This window comes from Pelodiscus sinensis, chromosome 5 (genome assembly GCF_052426305.1).
Source record: "Pelodiscus sinensis isolate ZL-2025 chromosome 5, ASM5242630v1, whole genome shotgun sequence".
Taxonomy (NCBI): Eukaryota; Metazoa; Chordata; order Testudines; family Trionychidae; genus Pelodiscus; species Pelodiscus sinensis.
Window position 1 is genome coordinate 105,144,844 of NC_143056.1, and position 14,433 is coordinate 105,159,276.

Below are 14,433 nucleotides of genomic sequence, written 5' to 3' on the forward strand. Positions count from 1 at the left end.
AATCCGGGGCTCCTTACAGCCCCCGACTGGTGATCTCTCCAAATAGGCCACAAACCAGTCTCACAGAGCGCTTCAGCTGCCTGCCTGAAGCCTCACGAGCAAAACCCCTCTGACACCCCAGCAATATCCGTGCCCCAGATGGCCCCGGGCCTATACACAGGTGTGTGTGGGGGGGTCCTAGCACCCAATCCCACCTACCCCGAACAAGTTCTGTCCGGTTCCAAGAAACCAACCACAGATCCCTGGTCAATTTACCCTCTGGACTTTACCCACAAATCACGCTGGGCCAATCCTTTAGAATCTATATCTAAAGGTTTATTATTACAATAAAGAAAAGCATGAGAGTAAGGTTATTAAAGTACAGTACGTTACATGCACCGAATCTCCCAGTTCTCGATGCAGGCTCTAGCAGAGGTGTTGCAGTTGCTGGTTTAAAAGTTATTATTGCACATCCTATCATCAGGATGGGTTCACAGGTCTTCCAGGCTCTTCGATCCCTGCAATGCTGCCTCTGGGATGAAGTGCTGAGCTGAGAACAAAATGGCATTGACCACATGGCCTCTTTATACCCCCTTCCTAGCCTCTTCTGGTCTCAGCCGGTCACCTGGTCCTTAGCCTCTCTCTGCTGGCAGCTCTTAGGTCTCCGCCCATATGCTTTAGGTGTGTCTTTGGCCCATCAAGTGCCATTGTTCTACAGGGCTTCGCTACTCAGCCTGCCCATAGCAATGCTTAACCACATTCCAAGAAATATTCAGCTTCCACACAGATTACAGATTCCTACCTACACACACAGACATTATACGCTCACATAAACAGTGTACACAGGATCAGAAAACAACAAGCTCCCATTGAATACCCCACATGGCTCCCTTTTATACCAATTTCTGGGGCCAACACCCCCACCTAGGGGTGCAGCAGCGATCTGGCTGCTTCCCTCCAATTCGGTAATGTGACACCCACATATACCCCGGAGTGCTGCACACAGCACACAGGCAGCCCAGCAAGCCACAGCTGTGTGTGCGGACCCCAGGGAGGGCCAGGCTGCGAACAGCTCCTCTGCCGCCCATGAGGGGATCCACTGTGGCCGCACACTTCCCTTGCTTTCCTGGCCATTGTATTTATGTTTGGGGGGTGGGGAGGGGCAGGGAGAGGGCAGCACAGTCCTCTGGTCCCATCGGGGCCCATGTGAGACAAGGCATGCTGTGCAGGCCACACATGGCCTTGTACATGGGCCATCCCCCTCCTGCGTGCCACGGACAGGTGTGGCCACCACTCACAGAGGAGGGCACAGCCACAAGGAATGTGTGTGCAGGGAGGACTGATGGCCCCTCCCTCTAGTGTGTTCTCCACAGCTGGACCAGCTAGGACGGAGGGCCCAGCCACACTCCCGCAGCCAGCTGCCAGAGTCCAGAGGAGCCGCAGATGGGCCAGGCCTGGGAAGGATCTCATGCAGCAACATGTCGGCATCATGGTGACGCCCATGACACCCTGTTGTGCAGGCTCAATGCCAACCTAGAATAGCAGGAGCGTGCGTGGACTGAGATGATGTCACATTGCAACAACATCTGGAACACCCAGCCGATGTCACTGCTCTTGCCTTCCACCCTCCTGATCCCCCTCCTATGGCCCTTGTCCATCCATCTGCCCACCCTACTACGCCTCTCCTCCCTCCCCATGCCAGGCCTCTGCTCCCTCCCTTCCCAATGCCCATGCCCCCTCCTCTTGGCCCCCCTGCCAACCCTGACCCCGCTCTAGCCGCCCCTCCTGCCCAACCCTTGCTGGTGCCCAGATGCACCCAACCACAAAGAGGTCCCTGCACCTGAGGTGCACCTGAGGTGGCAGCGCAGGCTGCCCCACTAGTCCTCCCAGTCCTGATCCCCCCTCCCAGTTCAGACATCGCCCCTCCCCCTGCCCACTTTCTCTTGATGTGTAATAAAAAAAAGACTTGTTTTGTTTTGAAACCAAACAGGTGTGTTTATTGGGAGGTCAGAGAAGGAGCAAGGGGAGGGGATGAGAGGGGGAAGGGAGAGAGCAGAAAGGCAGAAGCCCCTGTTGGGGAGGCCCTGGGGAGAAGTACTGGGGGGCCTGAGAGAAGTACTGGGGGGCCTGATGGGACTGGCGGGTGGCAGCCAGTCGGGGTTGCTCAAATGCATGGCCCTCATGGCCAACCTCTGCCACCCACCCCAGGAGGAAGGCCTCCTCATTGTGCTCCACAATATCGTGGAGCGCACAGCATGCCGCTGTCACCACCTTCGGGATACTACACTCCTCGATGTTCAGGCTGGTGAGGAGGCAGAGGAAGCGTCCCTAGAGGCACCCAAAGGCACACTCCACCTGCATCAGGGCTCAGTTGAGGTGGGCATTTAAAAGGTCCTTGATGGGATCCAGGAGGCTGGTGTAGGGTTTCATCAGCCAGGTCATGAGTGGGTATGCTGCGTCCTCCACTATGAACACTAGCATGTTGTGCTCACCCACTGCAAAGTCCCGGTGGGGGGAAAAGGTGCCTGCTTAGTGCATAGGCTGGAATTCTGGAAAATGTGGACATCATGTGCCCTGCCCGACCACCCCACATAAATGTCTGTAAAGTGGCCCCAATGCTCCACCAGAGCCTGCAGGACTACAGAGAAGTAGTCCTTTCTGTTTATAAACTGGGCCACTTGATGGTCCGGGGCCCGGATGTGGATAGGAGTGCTGTTGATGGCTCCCCCGCAGATGGGGAATCCCAGGACAGCAGATCTGCCCATGGTTGTCTCCAGGTATTGCTCAGCAGCAGGGATTTGATGGCCCGGATGACCTGCAGAAGGAGTCAAAGAAACACACACAGCAGAGAATGAGAGGGGGTTGCATGAGCCCTTGAGAGCTGCCCCCTCTCATCTTCTCCCATTCTCTGCCCCCCCAGGAGCCACCCCCTATGAGCACCCCCCCCCCCCGGCATCAGGGCTGTGTGAGGTCGGGATGGCACAAGCTGCCGGGCCCAGGCCTTCCCCCCCACCATTCCACCCGCTACAGTCCCCAGCCCCCTCTCTCCTGAGGGTCACCCTTATCCAGCACCCTTCTCCCTTCCGGGCGGGGACTGCAGCCCGCGAGCTCCTTACTTTTATAAGCAGGGCTCTGACGGTGGACTTCCCCACCCTGAACCAATTGACCACGGAGTGGTAGCTGTCTGGGGTGGCCAGCTTCCAGAGGGCAAGTGCAACGTGCTTCTGAAGGGGGATGGTGGGCTGCAGGTGGGTGTCGCGTCTCTGGAGGGTGGGAGCAAGCCAGGCAGATTGCTCGAGGAAGGTGACCTTGTGCATCCGAAAGTTGTGCAGTCATTGCTGGTCATCCCACTGCTCCATGACCAGCTGGTCCCAACAGTCTGAACTGGTCTCTATCCTCCAGAACCTTCAGACTGGAGCAGCCGCAGCCACGCAGAGGGTGACAAGGAGAAGTTCGGTGTCCATGTCCAGCAGGAAAAATAGGCTGCTGGAAGCAAGTGCTGCAGGCGTTCCCAAAAAGTACAGGGTGTTCCCAAAAATTACAGGGCAACTACAACAGGCACTGCTGAAGCTCTGCTGTCCCTCAAGACAGGTCTGCAAGCAGGCAGCAGAAACAGAGAAGCAGCTGTCCAGGGGGGTCCCTTTAAGTGTGAATCTCTGCAGAGCTCCGGCAACAGCACTCAAGAGCACCTGGTGATGTAAAGCCTGGTTAGATCCGGTTCCAGGGGACTTTATATGTGAGAGAGCGTTCAATAATGTGGACGCTCTCTTGCGCAAAAGCACATTGTTTTTGCGATGCGCTTTTGAGGTGTGAACGTGCTTTTGTGCAAGAACCTTTTTGCGGAAGATCTCTTCCTCAAACAGCTTCTTGCACAAAAAGCCAATAGTGTAGACATAGCCTGAATGTTGGTCCTCCTAATTATCACAGTGGATCTTAATGCTACCCTGTAGGCTGCCCAAACTGCCCTCTAAACTCTTTTCTGAGTTTGCTTTCACTGATTTGCTCTTACCTCAAAAATGTACATACTCTAATGAAAGCTTTCCAAGACTGAAATGAAAAACGTATGTTTAGTTAAGAAAACATGTTGACTATTCCCTACAGACATTTCGATATAGAAAGCAATTACTTGGGAGAGTAATAAATCAGAAAAAGTACTTCTGACCTATATGTCACAGTGCTTCTGACTCGAGTACTATGACAGATGGAGTCACTGCTATTTTTCTGCTAGAAAAATCTGTCTGGTTTATAAACCATAAATATTTGTTTAAAATAGGTATTCATTAGTTCACTAGCTGAGCAGCATTAAATCTTACTGGAATAGCTGGCCTTCCTAATTCACTATCAGTGTTAGAGGAACAATAGAGTGTTAAGTCAAAGAGATTTAAAGGTAGTTGAGCAATCCCAGGCCTCCAGTACTGAAATTATTTGGGCACATGCCTCTATTTTCCCACCAGACACTTATTCAGCTAGTCATCTGCAGCCTCTTATTGACTGCAGAACAAAGTGGCTAAGCTGCCTGAAACTTTGAGTTGTTGCCACAGTAAGACAGGAAGCCATAAAGTCACATTTATAAATGCCATCGCACTGCAACAAGTCAGTAGGTCATATATGCCAATATTTTGTCTTCAATAGCAGACCAAACCAGATGCTTCAGAGAAAGGCAAGATCCCTTCATAAGGCACCTGAACAATTGTGCAATACTATTCTGTGGGAGTGGGATGAATTTCTCTGAGTCAATTCAGTGGGTGCAAGAGGAGTGATTTTTATCTTATTATTTTTACAGATTCTATTCTTACCATGTGTGTCAAATACTTTTCTAAATTTTAAACTATTTGCCTCAAAATCTTATCACAGTGAGTTCCAAAGGTAAATTTAAAAGTTGTTTACATAAGTATTTCGTTTAATCAGTTGCAAGTTTTTAAATGGATCGAGTGTCCTCTTGTCCTTGACTTCCAGGTAGGGGATTAGAGTGAAAGGGAGAGTCTGGTTGTCCTTCTCTATCCCGTTTATTATGGTGGCATCCCAGCTCATTAGGAAAAGGAGTCTCAGAAATGAGAGTTGCCTGGGTGATAGGGGAGCATTCACAGTAATTTGTACAATGCACAGGCTGCTGATCAGAGAATAGAAAAGACACATACACAATGAAGATGGATACGATGGATACTTTCCTAAGACAAAGTGAATAGTTACAGCTGGCTAACATTACCCAGCAGGAAAAATGTGTAGTCATTAGGGGCAATACATTAAGGCTGTGTCTACTTTGGCACCCTTTTCCGGAAAAGGGATGCTAATGAGACACTTTGGAATTGCAAATGCCGCGGGGGATTTAAACAAATGCCGCGGGGGATGAACATGGCTGCCACTTTTTTATGGCTCGGGGTTTTGCCGGAGAAAAGCGCCAGTCTAGACGGGATCTTGTGGAAAATAAGCCCCTTTCCGGAAGACACAGCCAATCAGTATTTGAGGGTGATCTGAGCTAGCACAAAAGTCATTTTGTGGCTCGAGCCCATTTCCAGTCTAAATTCAGTGTGAGGAACTGTTACTTCCCATCATATTACACCTCTAGCTTTAGATTCTTAAAGGACCTCTGTGCTGTGATACCTTCTGCTTTTGCTGAGTGCATACTGCATGCAACCGAAGGCAGAACTTCAAAGCCATTGAAACAGCTTAGACACTAAGCAGTTTCCCAATGACGGTGTATGGTGGTGCAGTAACTGAAAGTCAGCTTAGCTGGAGATACTGTAAAATGATAATATAAATGATGGCAAAGGTTAATCAACCCAAACCCTTTCCACATCCCAAAGCTACCTATAACTTCTGTAGGGCACCTACTGTTCTATTGTTATTTGGATTTGATGCACACCGAAAAGAGATCACAGACAGAAAAGAGGAGAATATTTCATCCATCTTGAGGGACTTTAGAAACTACATCATCTCCTCTCAGAATTGTGACTCATGGCTTTATCTACATGACAAAGAAAAGTTGGGAAAAGATACACAAATTGCGACCGGGGCCTGAAGCCCTTGTGGTTGATGTATTGGGTGGTTTGATGTGGTGCATGGATGGGAATATGGGTTCCGTTTAAGGCCCCTCTGCCATTGGGGAAGCCCAGGGCTGCAAATCTGGTCACAATGGGGTCCAGGTCTCTCAGGAGGATGACCCTGCACAGCAGATTGGAGTTTATGGCCCTCAGCACCTGCAGAAGGAGACAAAGAAACACAAAATAGAGAATGAGAGGGGGTGCCTCAGCCCTTGAGAGGTCTATGAGTCCCCCCCTTTTTTTCTCAAACAGCCCAGGAGTCACTGCCTATGAATACCTCCCCCCCGCAGGGCTGTGTGAGGGTGAGATGGCAGAATCCCCGGGGACAGGGCTTCCCTCCACCCCCAGGCCAATCCCTGACCCCTTTCCATAGGGTCTCCCTTTCCAGGACTCCCCACACTCCAGGGACTGCAGCTTGAGCGTGCCTTACCTCCATGAGGAGGGCCCCAAACGTGCACTTTCCCACACTGAATTGGTTGCCCACAGACTGGTAACTGTCTGGGGAAGTGAGCTTTCATACGGCGATGGTGACCACTTCTCCAGGGGAATGGCAGATCACATCTGGGTGTCCCATCAACGGAGGGCAGGGGCGAGCCAGGCACACAGCTCCATGAAGGTAGCCTTCCTCATACAGAAGTTATGGAGCCCCTGCTGGTCATCCCACCGCCATGACCAGCCGGTCCCACCAGTCGGAACTGGTGTCCAGCCTCTAAAAGCATCTTTCCACTGTGGGATGCGGTTGCAAGGGCCTTGTTTTTCACACAGGGAGAGGGACTCGCTGATGAGCTCAGTGTTGAGCTCCTGCAGTGCCATGAAGGCAGCCTGCACAAACTGCTTCAGAAACAGTGTGGACACTATCTTTCGAAAAAGCACATCGCTTTTTCATTGCGCTTTTTGCGTCTGGATGCTCTCTTTTGAAATAAACTTTTCTGGAATATCTGTGCCACATTAATTCACATACTCCTTTGTATGTGTATATGTAGCATGATATAGTCTTTAATTACATGATCAGATATTATTCTTTCCAAAGGATCCCCTGATTCGTTCAGTATGCAGGATTAATAGTGCTCACGTAAGGAGCAGCTAGTCAATATTTTGTTTTATCTTCATTGCTCACTGTTTGGCCCAGAAACAGGACTATGTAGCACTTTAAAGACTAACATGAGTCAAAAAAAAAAAAAAAAAAAAAACCCAGAAGGTGATGTATGTAGTTCTGTTGCACATTGTTCCCAGCTTCTGCTAGCCAACACTGATCTGATGCTTTTGATACCTTTGATATCCATAATTATGATTTGGAGTCCCTTTAGTTGTTACCAATGCGCATTCAGTCTGTATCATGAGAACAGTTAAATCCCAATCCAATCCTACTGGTCCCAGCAAAATATGAAATCTAGAGAACATATTTGATAAAAGAAACAGTCACATTTTACTTACTCACTGACTTTACAATTATCACATCAGTCTCCAGTCAGGAGTCAAGATCCCATTTGGGTGAATCTGGAAGGGGGAGACTTGTTCACCTGAGATCTTGTACAATGATGGAGTCTCTCCTGCAAGCACTGGTGTCATATTTTACAGTTCCTACATTTAGGGGTGTGACGTAGTGGGGGGTACCTGGCTGGCTTCTATGCTGCTGGCTCTGGGGTAACCCCCAGTGGCTGCCGTGGGTACCACAACCCAGCAAAACAGGATGAGTCACTCACTATGCAAAGGGATCTCTCAACCAGTATGGCCAGACACCCCCCATGGAGAGGAACAAAGGAAGGTGGAATGCTGCCCTGGCTGGGGGGCAGGGCTGGAAGAGTGTTGGTGAGTTGCTGGCTGGGAGCATGGAGGAGACAGCCTAGGGAAAGGGGCTGGAGTTTAGGGGCCCAGTCTCCTCCATCTCAAGGGGGCCTGAGGCATCCTAGCCCAGCTCTGTGACCAGATTCCATCTGTGCTGTGCTGTATCCTGGAGAGGCAATAAACTTCCTCTATTCCACCGGCTAGTGCAGTCTGTTTGTGCCATTTCGGGGTGCAGGAGACGGGGGACCCCCAACACGCTGTCACAAGGGGTAGCACTGTTTGTTACCTCACAACAGCCAAATTAGCTACAATACACCACATTCCATTCCAACAATTGACCATCCATCAGTCCAGGCTGAATTGGCTTTATATAACCACACCCCGGATTCCTTTCCCATTCCAGCATGAGCTGTATTTATATATCAACAGTTAATTATCTTGCAGGGCTAAACAATTTGAGTGAGCATAATCAAACCCAGGACTGCTCTCCCCTTTCAGCTGGCTGCATTGGAAACAGTGGTTTAGACCCTGCTTATACCCATATTTATGTTCCATAAGGCCAACCCAGATCCTGTAATACTTCAGCTGGAGGAGACTCATAACAGAGATTAACACTTTGGCTACCTTAAAACAAGACTAGATAAGTTTCTCAACATTTGTAATGGATGAAGTCATCAAGTCACATGTTCCACCGGAGGGTGGAATCGAGTCAAGGAGACAATCCCCAAGGGGGCCACAGGACTGAGGCGCCTCCCGAATGGTGACTGGGGGAACGGAGGCAGGGAAAGAGCCCGTGCCAATGCCGGGCTCAGATGGCTGGACAGAGTATGTCTGCAGCCACGGTGTCAGGTGGAGGGATATTATCTGTTGGGCCCCCAACAGGGAGGGAAGATGACCACCCTGCCTCAGGTGTAGAGGAGGGGGCACACACAAGCCCAAGATCTGGCTACTTGGCACCAGCCATCTCCCCTGAGAGCTCGGCAGCCTCAGACGCGGCACCTGAGATGGCCGAGCCGATGGGTGACACTAGGGGTACCCCGAGGGTGAGGATGGAGACGGCTGCCTGGGGCATGGGTGAGGGTGAAGGAGGGGGCGGTGCAACAGAGTCACCGCCCAGACTGAGGCCCATTGGCAGAGGGTCGTCCTCCCCCTGAGCAAGTGAGGTCAGACTCAGGGCCTCAGTCTCCTCAAAGATGGAACCAAAGTCCATCCCACGGTCCCAGAGTTCTCCCCATTGGCCGCCAAGGCAACAATTACCTCAGCAGTGATGACAAGGGGCATGGATGGTACCAAGACCGGGGGAACTCCACCTGAGGCCTCCTTGGGGGTGGGCTCTGCAGGGGGGGACAATGCTGTCCTCCCTCGTTGCCATGGCTTCATCAGCCTGCGCCTCCCACTGGCTCTTGTCAGGGGTGTTCTCAGCAGCAACGGCCCCCCTCGGTATTTTGCAGAGGGGGGCCTTCCCACCCTCCTCGTCAGAATGGGGATATTGAGCCCACAGGCTTTGTGCTTCCCCCAAATGAGCGTCCAGACCTCAGAGGTCAGCAAGGGCTGGGCTGGGGAGCGCAGATGGTTTCCTGTGGGGTCTTGGAGGCAAGGGAGGAAGAGACAGGGGTAGGGAAACTTCCCCCTGGGGGAGCCCTCTCCTTCACCCAGCAGTGACCGCGCCACCCTCTCCTCCTTGGGCCCCGCCAAGCTGGGTTGTACAGCGGCAGGGCTCACCTGCTTCCTCAGGCATACCAGGGGAGCACCTCTGGCATCTGACCAGAGCTCGAACTCTTTGAACTGTTTGTTTGCTGCCCCATCCTGACCTAGGGACAGGGCCCTTTACTGTATTTGTTTACTGCCCCGCACTGACTAGGACCTGGGCTCCCTGAACTGACTGTTCTTCTCAGTAGGACAACTTGTCTCTCTTAGGGGTAAGCAACTGTCCAGGGCCACTACTACCAGCGGCAGAACTGGCCAGGCCTGACTACTATGCTGTCATGCTCATGTCACGGTTCTTGCCATACACTGTTCTATACAAGAAACTCAAAATTTTGTCTTGCAGGCTCAGTTCCATGAGTAGTTCTCACATGATAGAACTCATTGACTTTGATAGGGGCTATTCTTGTAACTAAGTGCTACCCCTGCAAGAGAGAAGTTTGTAGGGCTAGAGCCAATGGGTGGGAGAGGTTGAAGATTTTTTTTCACATTGACTCCTCCCTCCCATTGCTATGTCAGAATACAAAATATCTATTGAAATGTATCTTCTCAGGTCCAGTATTGTATTGCTGGTCAAGGACACCCTGACCTCTGGACTATACCATCTCCCACATTTCAGAAGACATCAATATGTCTAATTTTTGTTCCAGAGCAGAACAAATCATTCTGAAGACCTGAAGAGTTTTACAAAACTGAATTGTTGTTCCCAGACAGCCCTACTCTGAGTCTTGCTCAGGAGTTATATATTTTCATTACTTTCCTAAATATCCTGATAGTTCAGGATTTGACAAGCGGACTAGAAATTTAACACTTGTCTTCAGCATTTTCCTACATCCCCCATCTTTGCCCTGACTACTTGCCTCTGAGGCCTGCAGCTGCTGATAGCAGAAGACTGCTTTGCTTCCCCTGCATGTATTGTAAAATTCAGAACAGAGGGCCCATAGAGCTGGCAGTAGCCAATAAAAAAAGTGTGGGGGGGAACCCTGTGGCAGGCAAGACTAATATCTAGGAGCTGAGCATAAATAGATGTCATTTAAAAACTGGTGGGAGATAAATCAGGACTGTGGATTAGTGTGCTTATAGCAAATCTCACCTTGCAAATCTTTCCACGTGACTAAGAAATTGCACCATAGACATTATCTGAAAACTAAAAAAGAGTAAGGGGTTGGGGGAAGCAAAGCAAAGCAAAGGAAAGCAAAAAAAAAGTGTATTCTTTTTTTATGCTTTGATATCAGACAGCACCAATCTGCAGCTTCTTGGATCAAGTCTCAGATATTGCTATTTCACAGATTTCTGTTAATCTCTCCATGGGAAACTTACAGTAAAGTCAGCTTTCAGAACCTGTACTATCAAATAAGGAGACTCTTCACTTCCCTTTCTCTAGCTTAATTACTCATCATACATTCCCACAAGGGGTTAAGAGGAATACAGGCTTCTATTAATCCTAATTCACAGCTCTCAGCTCTTTGACATGAAAGTCAAGAACATCTCTTTAAAAAATTCAAGGACAAAGGATTCACATCAGGCAAACCTCTGTGAAAGCAAGGCTAATAAGCACACTGAAAAAGCTGTGACATTAAGTGGCTTTTATGTTTTAAACGAATATTTTAAAAAATGGTTCACTTAAAAATATGACAGCCTGTTCTGCTTTTCAAATCTCAGTCCTCCATGAAAAGTGACATTGGAATGTTCCAAGGGATTGAGTACATCTTTGTCGTTCAATTAGGGACATTATCTATCCTAAGAAATCTGGAGAGCAGTATTTTGCCTATACTTGCAGCTATCTTCTGCATTTTAAGGCATACTAGCTAGTCATGTGATAGTAATTTTGGGAGGTTTTGCTAACTTTATTGTTTGAAGATCCATTACAGACACATCAAGTATTGAATTAACACAGAGACAGAACTGCCTGATGACTGTGAAGGATATGACTGCTGGCACTAGAGTATGGGTGAGGCAGTGATGGGGAGGCTTGTGATCCTGTTAAGAATAAGTGAAGGATTTCACTCCCCCAGAGCTGTCAGTTAATCCAGCACTAAAATAATAAACCCCACCAATGCAGACTCTTCCATAGGTTCTAACTTTGTCATTTTTTGATAGGTTACTCAGTATGGTTAAGGATGTCAGAATTTGGCTAACTGAATTGAGAGCATTTTTCTATTGAGTCACCAGTAGCAGGATCAAGTCTCTAAGGCAGGGGGTTCTTAATCTTTTTACCTTCACACCTCCCCTGAAAGTGATCTTCATGTTCACACCCCCTGGGAGCCATTTTGTGCGCAGGCTCGCCCCGCCCCCTCACCTAACAGGAAGCTAAGGGGCGTGGCTAGGACTATAAGAACTCTGCCAGTGAGCTCAGTCAGGGCCCAGCCTCTGAGGGAGACAGAGGTCTGCCCAGAGCTCCTGGCTGACGAGGCTGAGATCTGGTCCGGGCCTCCCATAGCCACCTTCCCTCAGGCCAGCGAAAGCTTCCCTGCCTAGGCCGCCAAGGCCTGGCCAAGCAGGCCAGCAGGGCTACCCTCTGATCTAAGGAACCCAAGGCTCTACTGGTGCTGGCGATTCAGAGGACCGATCTCTAGAAGTTAATAAGAAATTAATGTTTATAATTTTAATTCATGATATTAATTATGAAGAAATCTAAATTTTAGAATTTTATTCAGTGAGAAGGCAATTGCGATAAATTTTATGGGAGGCACGTCACACCTCCCCTGGGGAGGCTTACCTCACTGGTTAAGAACCCCTGCTCTAAGGGCAAGACTACATAGAAAGGCAAAAGTTGATTTAAGCCATGCAACTTCAGCTATGTCAATTGTGTACTGAAGTAAAAATAGCTTAACTTGGCTTTTGGCACTGTCTACATAGCAGGAAGTCAAAGGAAGAGCACTCTTCCTCCAACTTCCCTTACACCTCATGAAATGAGGGTTAGAGGAGTCAGAGTAAGAAGTCCTCCAGCTTGCTATTAATTTGAAATAATGGATTACTCTTTGTTATTCCAAAATAACACTGCTGTGTAGACATAGCCCTGTGTTCTTATGTCCTCTTTGGAAATAAGCTTCTTATGACATGATAAAGTCTATTAGCAGTCATCTGTGAGATCAAACAGAGAATAAAGGCTTCAGGTGAAGGAGAAGTAAAATGAGCACATGAATTCAGAAACGCATCCTGTTTCTATGCAGATATTCTGTGCTTTTTCTATTGCTAATCGAAGCACAAATCAAACCTGATGACAAGCAGTTTAAGCAGAATGGGTCTGAAAATAGAACACTTTTCAAAGGTCTCTATGAGGCATCAAAGGATTTTTAAACACAGATCAAGCAACATTGCCAGTATTTCTGTTTCAAACATTTTACTTATACTGCAGATTGTAGACAGTCAAAGCTATAATTCCTGTCAGTGTTTGTCATTTTTGTTCATATGGATTCATATGGATTTAATAAAATTGTGTGCCACTTAATTTGTGGCAGTATCAGATTTAAAGATGCATCATCAGCACTCTCTCAAAGCAGCACAGGACAACAACCAATCTACCTCTTTGGTTTCAGTACAAGGATTTTATTACATCTGCCTTAACCATCTTGTGCTTTCCTACAATGTCAACTAATGAATATCCTTATGTTCAAAAGTTCCAAAAATAGCAGATCATTTAGCTTCATTAATTTGCTGACGCTTAGTTAAGCAGTATTTCTAGAAATGGCCATTTTGGGATTTTGGGCATTAAAAAGTCTCTTTGAAAAGATCATTTCCCTGGATAGTAATCCACCTTAGATTAGCCTTCTTTGGGATAAGGGATCTTTCGGAAAAGGCTTTATTTTCCAAAAGATCCCCGTCTAGACTGGTGCTTTTCTCCGGCAAAGCCCCGAGCAGGGAAAAAGCGGCAGCCATGTTTATGCAAATGAAGCGGGGGGGATTTAAATCCCCGCTTCACTTGCAATTGTGATGTGTCTAATTTGCATCCCTTTTACGGAACAGGGATGCAGTCTAGACACAGCCTGGATGTACAAAAGGCTGCAGGATCTGCTGCTATACATGTTCTTCCACCCTTCCTCAAAGGAAAGTGGTAAAGCTGAAGGGATTGCTACAGCCTCAGAACTGCAGTGGCAACTACAACACAATACTGCACCCACACACAGCATTGAGGAGAGAGGTGTCCTTCAAGTAGATGGACAAGTTGTATACGGGGTATGTGTTGGACTGAAGCATTTGAACCTAAGCATCCTTGTGTTAATTCTTTAAACTAATTTCTCATGATTTTTTTTCTTCATTTCCAGGGTAAATTAGTGCCAGGAACTCTTGCCCAGCTCCTTATATGTTCTGTAAGGGAAGATCTATGCAGCAGGGCTAAAGCCAAAATAAGCTATGCAATGTGAGCTACATCAATTGCATTGCTTAAGTTGAAATAGCTTATTTCGGCTTTGGCACTGTCCACACAGCAGGAAGTCCGAGAAAGAGCACTCTTCCTCCAACTTCCCTTACTCCTTGTAAAATAAGGGTTACAGGAGTTGGAGTAAGAAGTCCTTCAGCTCACCATTATTTTGACATTATGCTGAAATAACTGCTTTTAGTGTAGACGCAGACTATATTATTTCAAAATGCAGGACAATGTAGCACTTTAAAGACTAACAAGATGGTTTATTAGATGATGAGCTTTCGTGGGCCAGACCCACTTCCTCAGATCAAGTAATGGAAGAAAACAGTCACAACCATATATACCAAAGGATACAATTTAAAAAAATGAACACACATGAAAAGGACAAATCACATTACAGAACAGAAGGGGGATGTGGGAGGGGGAAGGAAGGTGAATGCCAGTGAGTTAATGATATTAGAGGTGGGGAAGGGGAAATGTCTGTGAGTTAATAATATTAGAGGTGATAATTGGGGAAGCTATCTTTGTAATGTGTAAGATAGTTGGGGTCTTTGTTAAGTC

The 14,433-nt window shown here is 48.0% G+C and overlaps 1 long non-coding RNA gene across 1 annotated transcript in view; it reads right to left on the reverse strand.

The window, feature by feature from the left end:
* Positions 1 to 1,951: 1,951 nt before the first annotated feature.
* The window catches only part of LOC102452477 (uncharacterized), a 29,628-nt gene continuing 17,146 nt past the window's right edge, over positions 1,952 to 14,433 (reverse strand). The window contains exons 2-3 of the long non-coding RNA XR_332009.4: positions 3,096 to 6,176; positions 1,952 to 2,794 (exon numbers count right to left, since the gene is read on the reverse strand). This is a non-coding gene — a long non-coding RNA (uncharacterized LOC102452477). The remainder of the gene's footprint in view (positions 2,795 to 3,095; positions 6,177 to 14,433) is intronic.